Source organism: Arachis ipaensis, chromosome B2 (assembly GCF_059453495.1).
Source record: "Arachis ipaensis isolate K30076 ecotype BB chromosome B2, ASM5945349v1, whole genome shotgun sequence".
Lineage (NCBI taxonomy): Eukaryota > Viridiplantae > Streptophyta > Magnoliopsida > Fabales > Fabaceae > Arachis > Arachis ipaensis.
This window is the reverse complement of record NC_142437.1, coordinates 51,800,061-51,809,804: the sequence shown is the minus strand read 5'-3', so window position 1 is coordinate 51,809,804 and position 9,744 is coordinate 51,800,061. Positions and strand designations below refer to the sequence as shown.

Sequence of the window (9,744 nt, the reverse complement as noted above, 5' to 3'; positions counted from 1 at the left end):
AAAATTCCAAGTTTTATGGACTTCCATTGGAAGATCCTCATCAGTTCTTAGCTGAATTCTTGCAAATCTGTGACACTGGTAATACTAATGGGGTTAATCCCGAGGTCTACAGACTTCTGCTTTTCCCCTTTGTTGTAAGAGACAGAGCTAGGATATGGTTGGACTCACAACCTAAAGAAAGCCTGAACTCTTGAAAAAAGTTAGTCAATGCTTTCTTGGCCAAATTCTTTCCACCTCAAAAGTTGAGTAAGCTTAGAGTGGAAGTCCAAACCTTCAGACAGAAGGAAGGTGAATCCCTCTATGAAGCTTGGGAAATATACAAGGAATTAATCAGAAGGTATCCTTCTGACATGCTTTCAGAATGGAGCATCTTATGTATATTCTATGATGGTCTGTCTGAATTGTCCAAGATGTCATTGGACCCCTCTACTGGTGAATCTCTTCATCTGAAGAAAACGCCTGCAGAAGTCCAGGAACTCATTGAGATGGTTGCAAATAACCAGTTCATGTATACTTCTGAAAGAAATCCTGTGAATAATGGGATGACTCAGAAGAAAGGAGTTCTTGAGATTGATACTCTGAATGCCATATTAGCTCAGAACAAAATATTGACTCAGCAAGTCAATATGATTTTTTAGAATCTGACTAGAATGCAAGCTGCATCCGGTAGTACTGAAGAAACCTCATCTGAAGGAGAAGCTTATGACCCTGAGAATCCTAGAATGGATGAAGTGAATTACATGGGAAAATCCTATGAAAATACTTACAATACTTCATGGAGGAATCATCCTAATTTCTCATGGAAGGATCAGCAGAAGCCTAATCAAGGCTTCAATAATAATAATGGTGGGAGAAATAGGTTTGGCAATAGCAAGCCTTTTCCATCATCTTCTAAGCAACAGACAGAGAATTCTAAGCAGAGCCTCTCTGACTTAGCAACCATAGTCTCTGATCTATCTATGACCACTCTCAGTTTCATGACTGAAACAAGGTCTTTCATCAGAAATTTGGAGGCACAAGTGGGTCAGTTCAGTAAAAGAGTTACTGAAACTCCTCCTAGTACTCTCCCAAGCAATATAGAAGAGAATTCCAAAAGAGAGTGCAAGGCCATAAATATACCCAAAGTGGCCGAACCCATAGAGGAGGAAGAGGCAGTGATTTCCAGTGAGAAAGACCTCAATGGACGTCCACTGACCACTAAGGAGTTCCCTCCTGAGGAACCAAAGGAATATGAGGCTCATACAGAGATCATAGAGATTCCACTAAACTTACTGCTGCCATTCATGAGCTCTGATGAGTATTCTTCCTCTGAAGAAGATGAAGATATTATTGAAGAGCAAGTAGTTTAGTATCTAGGAGCAATCATGAAGCTGAATGCCAAGTTATTGGGTAATGAGACTTGGGAGGATGAACCTCCATTTCTCATCAATGAACTGAATGCTTTGGTTCAACTGAAATTACCTCAGAAGAAACCGGATCTCGGAAAGTTCTTAATACCCTGTACCATAGGCACCATAACCTTTGAAAAGACCCTGTGTGACCTGGGGTCAGGAATAAACCTCATGCCACTCTCTGTAATAGAGAAACTGGGGATTTTTGAGGTACAAACTGCAAGAATCTCACTAGAGATGGCAGACAAATCAATGAAACAGGCTTATGGCCTTGTAGAGGATGTCTTAGTGAAGGTTGAAGGCTTGTACATCCCTGCTGACTTCATAATCCTAGACACTGGGAAGGATGAGGATGAATCCATTATCCTTGGAAGACCCTTCCTGGCCATAGCAAGGGCTGTGATTGATGTGGACAGAAGAGAGTTAGTCCTTCAATTGAATGAGGACTACCTTGTGTTTAAGGTTCAAGGATCTTCTTCTGTAACCATGGAGAGGAAACATGAAAAGCTTCTCTCAATACAGAGTCAAACAGAACCCCCACACTCAACTTCTAAGTTTGGTGTTGGGAGGCCACCATTAAGCTCTGAGTCTCTGTGAAGCTCTCTAAGAGCTCACTGTCAAGCTATTGACATTAAAGAAGCGCTTATTGGGAGGCAACCCAATGTTATTTAATTATATTTATTTTCTATAGACATCTGTTTTTCATTGCCATGTTATGTTTTCTTCAGGTTGATGATCATATGGAGTCATAAAAACATCTGCAGAATTAAAGCGAAATCAAAAATAGCATCAAAAATAGCACACCCTGGAGGACAGGTGGTGTGCGAAATCGTGATCATTCCATTCCTTGGTAACGACGCTAAAAACTCAATACGCACGTTCATGATCTTATATCTGTTTCACAACTTCGTACAACTAACCAGCAAGTGCACTGGGTCGTCCAAGTAATAAACCTTACGTGAGTAAGGGTCGATCCGACGGAGATTGTCGGCTTGAAGCAAGCTATGGTCACCTTGTAAATCTCAGTCAGGTGGATTAAATTGTATTAAGAAATTATAGTGGATAAAAATAAATAAAATATAAAATAGGATAGTGGTACTTATGTAATTCATTGGTGAGAATTTCAGATAAGCATATAGAGATGCTTTCATTCCTCTGATCTCTGCTTTCCTGCTGTCTTCATCCAATCAATCCTACTCCTTTCTATGGCAAGCTTTATGTAGGGCATCACCGTTGTCAATGGCTACATCCCATCCTCCTGTGAAAATGGTCCAATGCGCTATCACTGCATGGCTAATCATCTGTCGGTTCTCGATCATACTGGAATAGGATTTACTATCCTTTTGCGTCTGTCACTACGCCCAGCACTCGCGAGTTTGAAGCTCGTCACAGCCATCCCTTCCCAGATCCTACTCGGAATACCACAGACAAGGTTTAGACTTTTCGGATCTCAAGAATGGCCATCCATGGGTTCTAACTTATACCACGAAGACACTAATAACTCGGACTTGGTCCCCTGTATTAGATATCCAAGAGATATCCATTCAATCTAAGGTAGAACGGAAGTGGTTGTCAGGCACACGTTCATAAGTTGAGAATGATGATGACTGTCACGATCATCACATCCATCATATTGAAGTGCGAATGAATATCTTAGAAGCGGAATAAGTTGAATTGAATAGAAAAACAGTAGTACTTTGCATTAATCATTGAGGAACAGCAGAGCTCCACACCTTAATCTATGGTGTGTAGAAACTCTACCGTTGAAAATACATAAGTGATAAGGTTCAGGCATGGCCAAATGGCCAGCCCCCAAAACGTGATCAAAGGATCAAAAGATGTTCCAAAGATGTAAATACAATAGTAAAAAGTCCTATTTATACTAAACTAGTTACTAGGGTTTACAGAAATGAGTAAATGATGCAGAAATCCACTTCCGGGACCCACTTGGTGTATGCTTGGGCTGAGCTTGAAGTTTACACGTGGAGAGGTCTTTCTTGGAGTTGAACGCCAGTTTGTAACGTGTTTCTGGCGTTGAACTCCACTTTGCAACTTGTTTCTGGCGCTGAACGCCAGACTGCAACATGGAACTAGAGTTCAACGCCAGTTTGCATCGTCTAAACTCGGGCAAAGTATGAACTATTATATATTGCTGGAAAGCCCTGGATGTCTACTTTCCAACTCAATTGGAAGCGCGCTATTTGGAGTTCTGTAGCTCCAGAAAATCCACTTTGAGTGCAAGGAGGTCAGAATCCAACAACATCTGCAGTCCTTCTTCAACCTCTGAATCTGATTTTTGCTCAGGTCCCTCAATTTCAGCCAGAAAATACCTAAAATCACAAAAAAAACACACAAACTCATAGTAAAGTCTAGAAATGTGATTTTTAATTAAAAACTAATAAAAATATACTAAAAACTAACTAAATCATACTGAAAACTATGTAAAAACATTGCCAAAAAGCGTATAATTTATCCGCTCATCACAACACCAAACTTAAATTGTTGCTTGTCCCCAAGCAACTGAAAATCAAATAGGATAAAAAGAAGAGAATATACTATAAATTCCAAAATATCAATGAAACATAGCTCCAATCAGATGAGCGGGACTTGTAGCTTTTTGCCTTGAATAGTTTTGGCATCTCGCTTTATCCATTGAGATTCAGAATGATTGGCATCTATAGGAACTCAGAATTCAGATAGTATTATTGATTCTCCTAGTTCAGTATGTTGATTCTTGAACACAGCTACTTTATGAGTCTTGGCCGTGGCCCTAAGCACTTTGTTTTCCAGTATTACCACCGGATACATAAATGCCACAGACACATAATTGGGTGAACCTTTTTAGATTGTGACTCAGCTTTGCTAAAGTCCCCAATTAGAGGTGTCCAGGGTTCTTAAGCACACTCTTCTTTTTGCTTTGGACCTTGAATTTAACCGCTCAGTCTCGAGTTTTCACTTGACACCTTCACGCCACAAGCACATGGTTAGGGACAGCTTGGTTTAGCCGCTTAGGCCAGGATTTTATTCCTTTAGGCCCTCCTATCCACTGATACTCAAAGCCTTGGATCCTTTTTATTACCCTTGCCTTTTGGTTTTAAGGGCTATTGGCTTTTTGCTCTTGCCTTTTGGTTTAAAGAGCTTTTGGCTTTTTCTGCTTGCTTTTTCTTTCTCTTTCTCTTTTTTTTTCGCTATTTTTTTTCGTAAGCTTTCTGTATTCACTACTTTTTCTTGCTTCAAGAATCATTTTTATGATTTTTCAGATTATCAAATAACATTTCTCCTGTTCATCACTCTTTCAAGAGCCAACATATTTAACATTCTTAAACAACAACTTCAAAAGACATATGCACTGTTCAAGCATTCATTCAGAAAACAAAAAGTATTGTCACCACATCAAAATAATTAAACTAGTTTCAAGGATGAATTCGAAACCATGTACTTCTTGTTCTTTTGTAATTAAAACATTTTTCATTCAAGAGAGGTGATGAATTCATAGGACATTCATAACTTTAAGGCATAGACACTTAAATACTAGTGATCATGAAGACAAAAACATAAACAAACATAAAGCATAAAAATCGAAAAACAGGAAAATAAATAAACAAGGAGATTAAGGAATGAGTCCACCTTAGTGAGGGTGGCATCTTCCTCTTCTTGAAGAACCAATGGTGCTTTTGAGCTCCCCTATGTCTCTTCCTTGTCTTTCTTGCTCCTCCCTCATAGCTCTTTGATCTTCTCTAATTTCATGGAGGATGATGGAGTGCTCTTGATGTTTCACCCTTAATTGTCCCATGTTGGAATTTAATTCACCTAGGGAAGTGTTGATTTGTTCCCAATAGTTTTGTGGAGGAAAGTGCATCCCCTGAGGCATCTCAGGGATTTCATGGTGAAGAATCTCCTCATGCTCATGTTGAGGTCCATGATCTCTTGTTTGCTCCATCCTTTTCTTAGTGATGGGCTTATCCTCTTCAATGAGGATGTCTCCCTCTATGTCAATTCCAGCCGAATTACAGAGGTGGCAAATGAGGTGACGAAAGGCTAACCTTGCCAAAGTGAAGGTCTTGTCAGCCACCTTGTAGAGTTCTTGAGGTATAATCTCATGAACTTCCACTTCCTCCCCAATCATGATACTATGGATCATGATGGCCTGGTCTATAGTAACTTCAGACCGGTTGCTAGTAGGAATGATTGAGCGTTGAATGAACTCCAACCATCCTCTAGCCACTGGTTTGAGGTCAAGCCTTCTTAGTTGAACCGGCTTGCCCCTTGAGTCAATTTTCCATTGAGCTCCTTCCACACATATGTCCATGAGGACTTGGTCCAACCTTTGATCAAAGTTGACTCTTCTAGTGTAGGGGCGTGCGTTCTCTTCCATCATTGGTAGGTTGAACGCCAACCTTACATTCTCTGGACTGAAATCTAAGTATTTCCCCTGAACCATGGTGAGCCAATTCTTTGGGTTCGGGTTCACACTTTGATCATGGTTCCTGGTAACCCATGCGTTTGCATAGAACTCTTGAACCATTAAGATCTGGACTTGTTGAATGGGATTGGTTAGAACTTCCCAACCTCTTCTTTGGATTTCAAGTCGGATCTCTGGATACTCATTCTTTTTGAGTTTGAAAGGAACCTCAGGGATCACTTTCTTCTTGGCCACAACTTCATAGAAGTGGTCTTGATGAACCTTAGAGATAAATCTCTCCATCTCCCATGACTCAGAGGTGGAGGCGATTGCCTTCCCTTTCCTCTTTCTAGAGGTTTCTCTGGACTTAGGTTCCATAAATGGTTATGGAAAAATAAAAAGCAATGCTTTTACCACACCAAACTTAAAATGGTTGCTCGTCCTCGAGCAAAAGAAAAGAGAAAGAAGTAGAAGAAGAAGAAAAATGGAGGAGATGGAGGGAGAATGTGGATTCGGCCAAGGGAAAGAAGAGAGGGTTGTGTTGTGTGAAAATAAAGAAGGAATGAGGGGTTTATATAGGAGTGGGGAGGGGTTAGGGTTCGGCCATTTAGGGTTGGGTTTGGGAGGGAAATTATTTTGAATTTAAAGGTAGGTGGGGTTTTTTTTAGGGAAGAGAGGATGGATGTGAGTGGTGAAGAGGTGATGGGAAAGAGTGATTGAGTTGATTGGTGAGGGGTATTTGGGAAAGAGAGTTATGAAAGGGTGTGAAGAGGAGAGAAAAAGTAGGTGGGGATCCTGTGGGGTCCACAGATCCTGAGGAGATCCTGTGGGATCCACAGATCCAGTGGGGCCAAGGACTTTAATCATCCCTGCTCCAATTAGGCGTGTAAACGCCCTCTGTAGGCAATCCTGGCGTTTAACGCCAGATTGCAGCATGTTTCTGGCGTTAAACGCCACTTCCATGCTTGTTTTGGGCGTTCAACGCCAGTCTACAGCATGTTTCTGGCGTTGAACGCCAGTTTTCCTTTGGAGTGCATTCCTGGCGTTTAAACGCCAGAATGCTGCTTATTTCTGGCGTTTAACACCAGTTTCATCCTCTGTTCTGGTGTTAAACGCCAGCCAGATGCTCCTTACTGGCGTTTAAACGCCAGTAAGCCCTTCCTCCAGGGTGTTCTATTTTCAATGCTGTTTTTCATTCTGTTTTTGAATTTTTTTTGTAGTTTTTGTGACTCTACATGATCATCAACCTAGTGAATCATGAAATAACAAAGAGAAAATAAAATAAAATATATTAAATAACATCAGGTTGCTTCCCAACAAGTGCTTCTTTAATGTCAATAGCTTGACAGTGGGCTCTCACTGAGCCACACAGGTGATCAGGTCAATTTTATAGAGTCCCAACACCAAACTTAGAGTTTGGATGTGGGGATTCAACACCAAACTTAGAGTTTGGCTGAGGCCTCCCAACACCAAACTTAGAGTTTGATTGTGGGGGCTTTGTTTGACTCTGTACTGAGAGAAGCTTTTCATGCTTCCTCTCCATGGTTACAGAAGGAGGTCCTTGAGTTTTAAACACAAGGTTGTCCCCATTTAGTTGAAGGACTAACTCTCCTCTATCCACATCAATCACAGCTCTTGCTGTGGCTAGGAAGGGTCTTCCAAGGATGATGGATTCATCCTCTTCCTTCCCAGTGTCTAGGATTATGAAATCAGCAGGAATGTAAAGGTCTTCAACCTTTACTAACATGTCCTCTACTAGTCCATAAGCCTGTTTTCTTGAGTTGTCTGCCATCTCTAGTGAGATTCTGGCAGCTTGCACCTCAAAGGTTCCCAGTTTCTCCATTACAGAGAGTGGCATGAGGTTTATCCCTGACCCAAGGTCACATAGAGCCTTCTCAAAGGTCATGGTGCCTATGGTACAAGGTATTAAGAACTTTCCAGGATCCTATTTCTTCTGAGGCAATCTCAGTTGATCCAGATCACTCAGTTCATTGGTGAGCAAGGGAGGTTCATCTTCCCAAGTCTCATTACCAAATAATTTGGCATTCAGCTTCATGATAGCACCAAGGTACTTGGCAACTTGCTCTTCAGTAACATCTTCATTCTCTTCAGAAGAAGAATACTCATCAGAGCTCATGAATGGCATAAGGAGGTTCAATGGAATCTCTATGGTCTCTAGATGAGCCTCAGATTCCTTTGGTTCATCAGAGGAAAACTCCTTATTAATCTCTGGACGTCCCAGGAGGTCTTCCTCACTGGGATTCACATCCTCCTCCTCTTTTGTGGTTTCGGCCATGATGGTCATTTCAATGGCCTTGCACTCTCCTTTTGGATTTTCTTCTGTATTGCTTGGGAGAGTACTAGGAGGGATTTCAGTGATCCTTTTACTCAGCTGGCCCACTTGTGCTTCCAAATTTCTAATGGAGGACCTTGCTTCATTCATGAAACTTAGAGTGGCCTTAGATAGATCAGAGACTATATTTGCCAAGCTAGATGGATTCTGCTCAGAACTCTCTGTCTTTTGCTGAATGGATGATGGAAAAGGCTTGCTATTGCTAAACCTGTTTCTTCCACCATTATTGAAGCCTTGTTGAGGCTTTTGTTGATCCTTCCATGAGAGATTTGGGTGATTTCTCCATGAGGGATTATAGATATTTCCATAGGGTTCACCCATGTAATTCACCTCTGCTATTGCAGGGTTCTCAGGATTATAAGCTTCTTCCTCAGAAGATGCCTCTTGAGTACTGTTGGATGCAGCTTGCATTCCATTCAGACTCTGAGAAATCATATTAACTTGCTGAGTCAATATTTTATTCTGAGCCAATATGGCATTCAGAGTATCAATTTCAAGAACTCCCTTCTTCTGAGGCGTCCCATTATTCAAGGAATTTCTCTCAGAAGTATACATGAATTGATTATTTGCAACCATGTCAATAAGTTCTTGAGCTTCTGCAGGCATTTTCTTTAGGTGGATGGATCCACCTGCAGAATGGTCCAGTGACATCTTTGATAACTCAGACAGACCATCATAGAATATATCCAGGATGGTCCATTCTGAAAGCATGTCAGAAGGACACTTTTTGGTCAGTTCCTTGTATCTCTTCCAAGCTTCATAGAGGAATTCTCATTCTTTCTGTCTGAAGGTTTGAACATCCACTCTAAGCTTGCTAAGCTTTTGAGGAGGAAAGAACTTGGCTAAGAAAGCCGTGACCAGCTTATCCCAAGAGTTCAGGCTATCTTTGGGTTGAGAGTCCAACCACACTCTAGCTCTGTCTCTTACAGCAAACGGGAAAAGCAAAAGCCTGTAGACCTCGGGATCAACCCCATTGGTCTTAACAGTATCACAGATCTGCAAGAATTCAGTCAAGAACTGAAGAGGATCTTCAGATGGAAGTCCATGAAACTTGCAGTTCTGTTGCATCAGAGAAACTAATTGAGGTTTAAGCTCAAAGTTGTTTGCTCCAATGGCAGGAATTGAGATGCTTCTTCCATGTAAATTGGAATTAGGTGCAGTGAAGTCACCAAGCATCTTCCTTGTATTATTGTTGTTAGGTGCGTCTGCCATCTCCTTTTCTTGTTCGAAAATTTCAGTAAGGTTGCCTCTGGATTGTTGTAATTTAGCTTCTCTTAGTTTTCTCTTCAGAGTCCTTTTAGGTTCTGGATCCGCTTCAACAAGAATGCCCTTTTTCTTGTTCCTGCTCATATGAAAGAGAAGAGAACAAGAAAAGAAGAGAAATCCTCTATGTTACGGTAAAGAGGTTCCTTATTGTTAGTAGTAGAAGAAAGGGAATTAGAGTGAAGAAGAGATGAGGAAAAACTCGAACACAGAGAGGGAGGTGGTGTTCGAATTTTTTGAGTGAAAGAGAAGTGTTAGTAGATGAATAAATAAATAGAAGGAGATGAGAGGTGAGAGAATTTCGAAAATTAATTAAAATAAAAATTAAATTTAAA

At 40.9% G+C, this 9,744-nt stretch overlaps 2 non-coding genes across 2 annotated transcripts; one reads left to right on the top strand and one right to left on the bottom strand.

Annotated features, from left to right (window-relative positions):
- Positions 1 to 248: 248 nt before the first annotated feature.
- LOC148573974 (small nucleolar RNA R71) lies at positions 249 to 356 on the bottom strand. Its single transcript, XR_015906311.1, has one exon. It is a non-coding gene; the product is annotated as a small nucleolar RNA R71 (small nucleolar RNA).
- An 8,495-nt stretch (positions 357 to 8,851) lies between these two features.
- Positions 8,852 to 8,959, top strand: LOC148573973 (small nucleolar RNA R71). Its single transcript, XR_015906196.1, has one exon. It is a non-coding gene; the product is annotated as a small nucleolar RNA R71 (small nucleolar RNA).
- Positions 8,960 to 9,744: the final 785 nt, after the last annotated feature.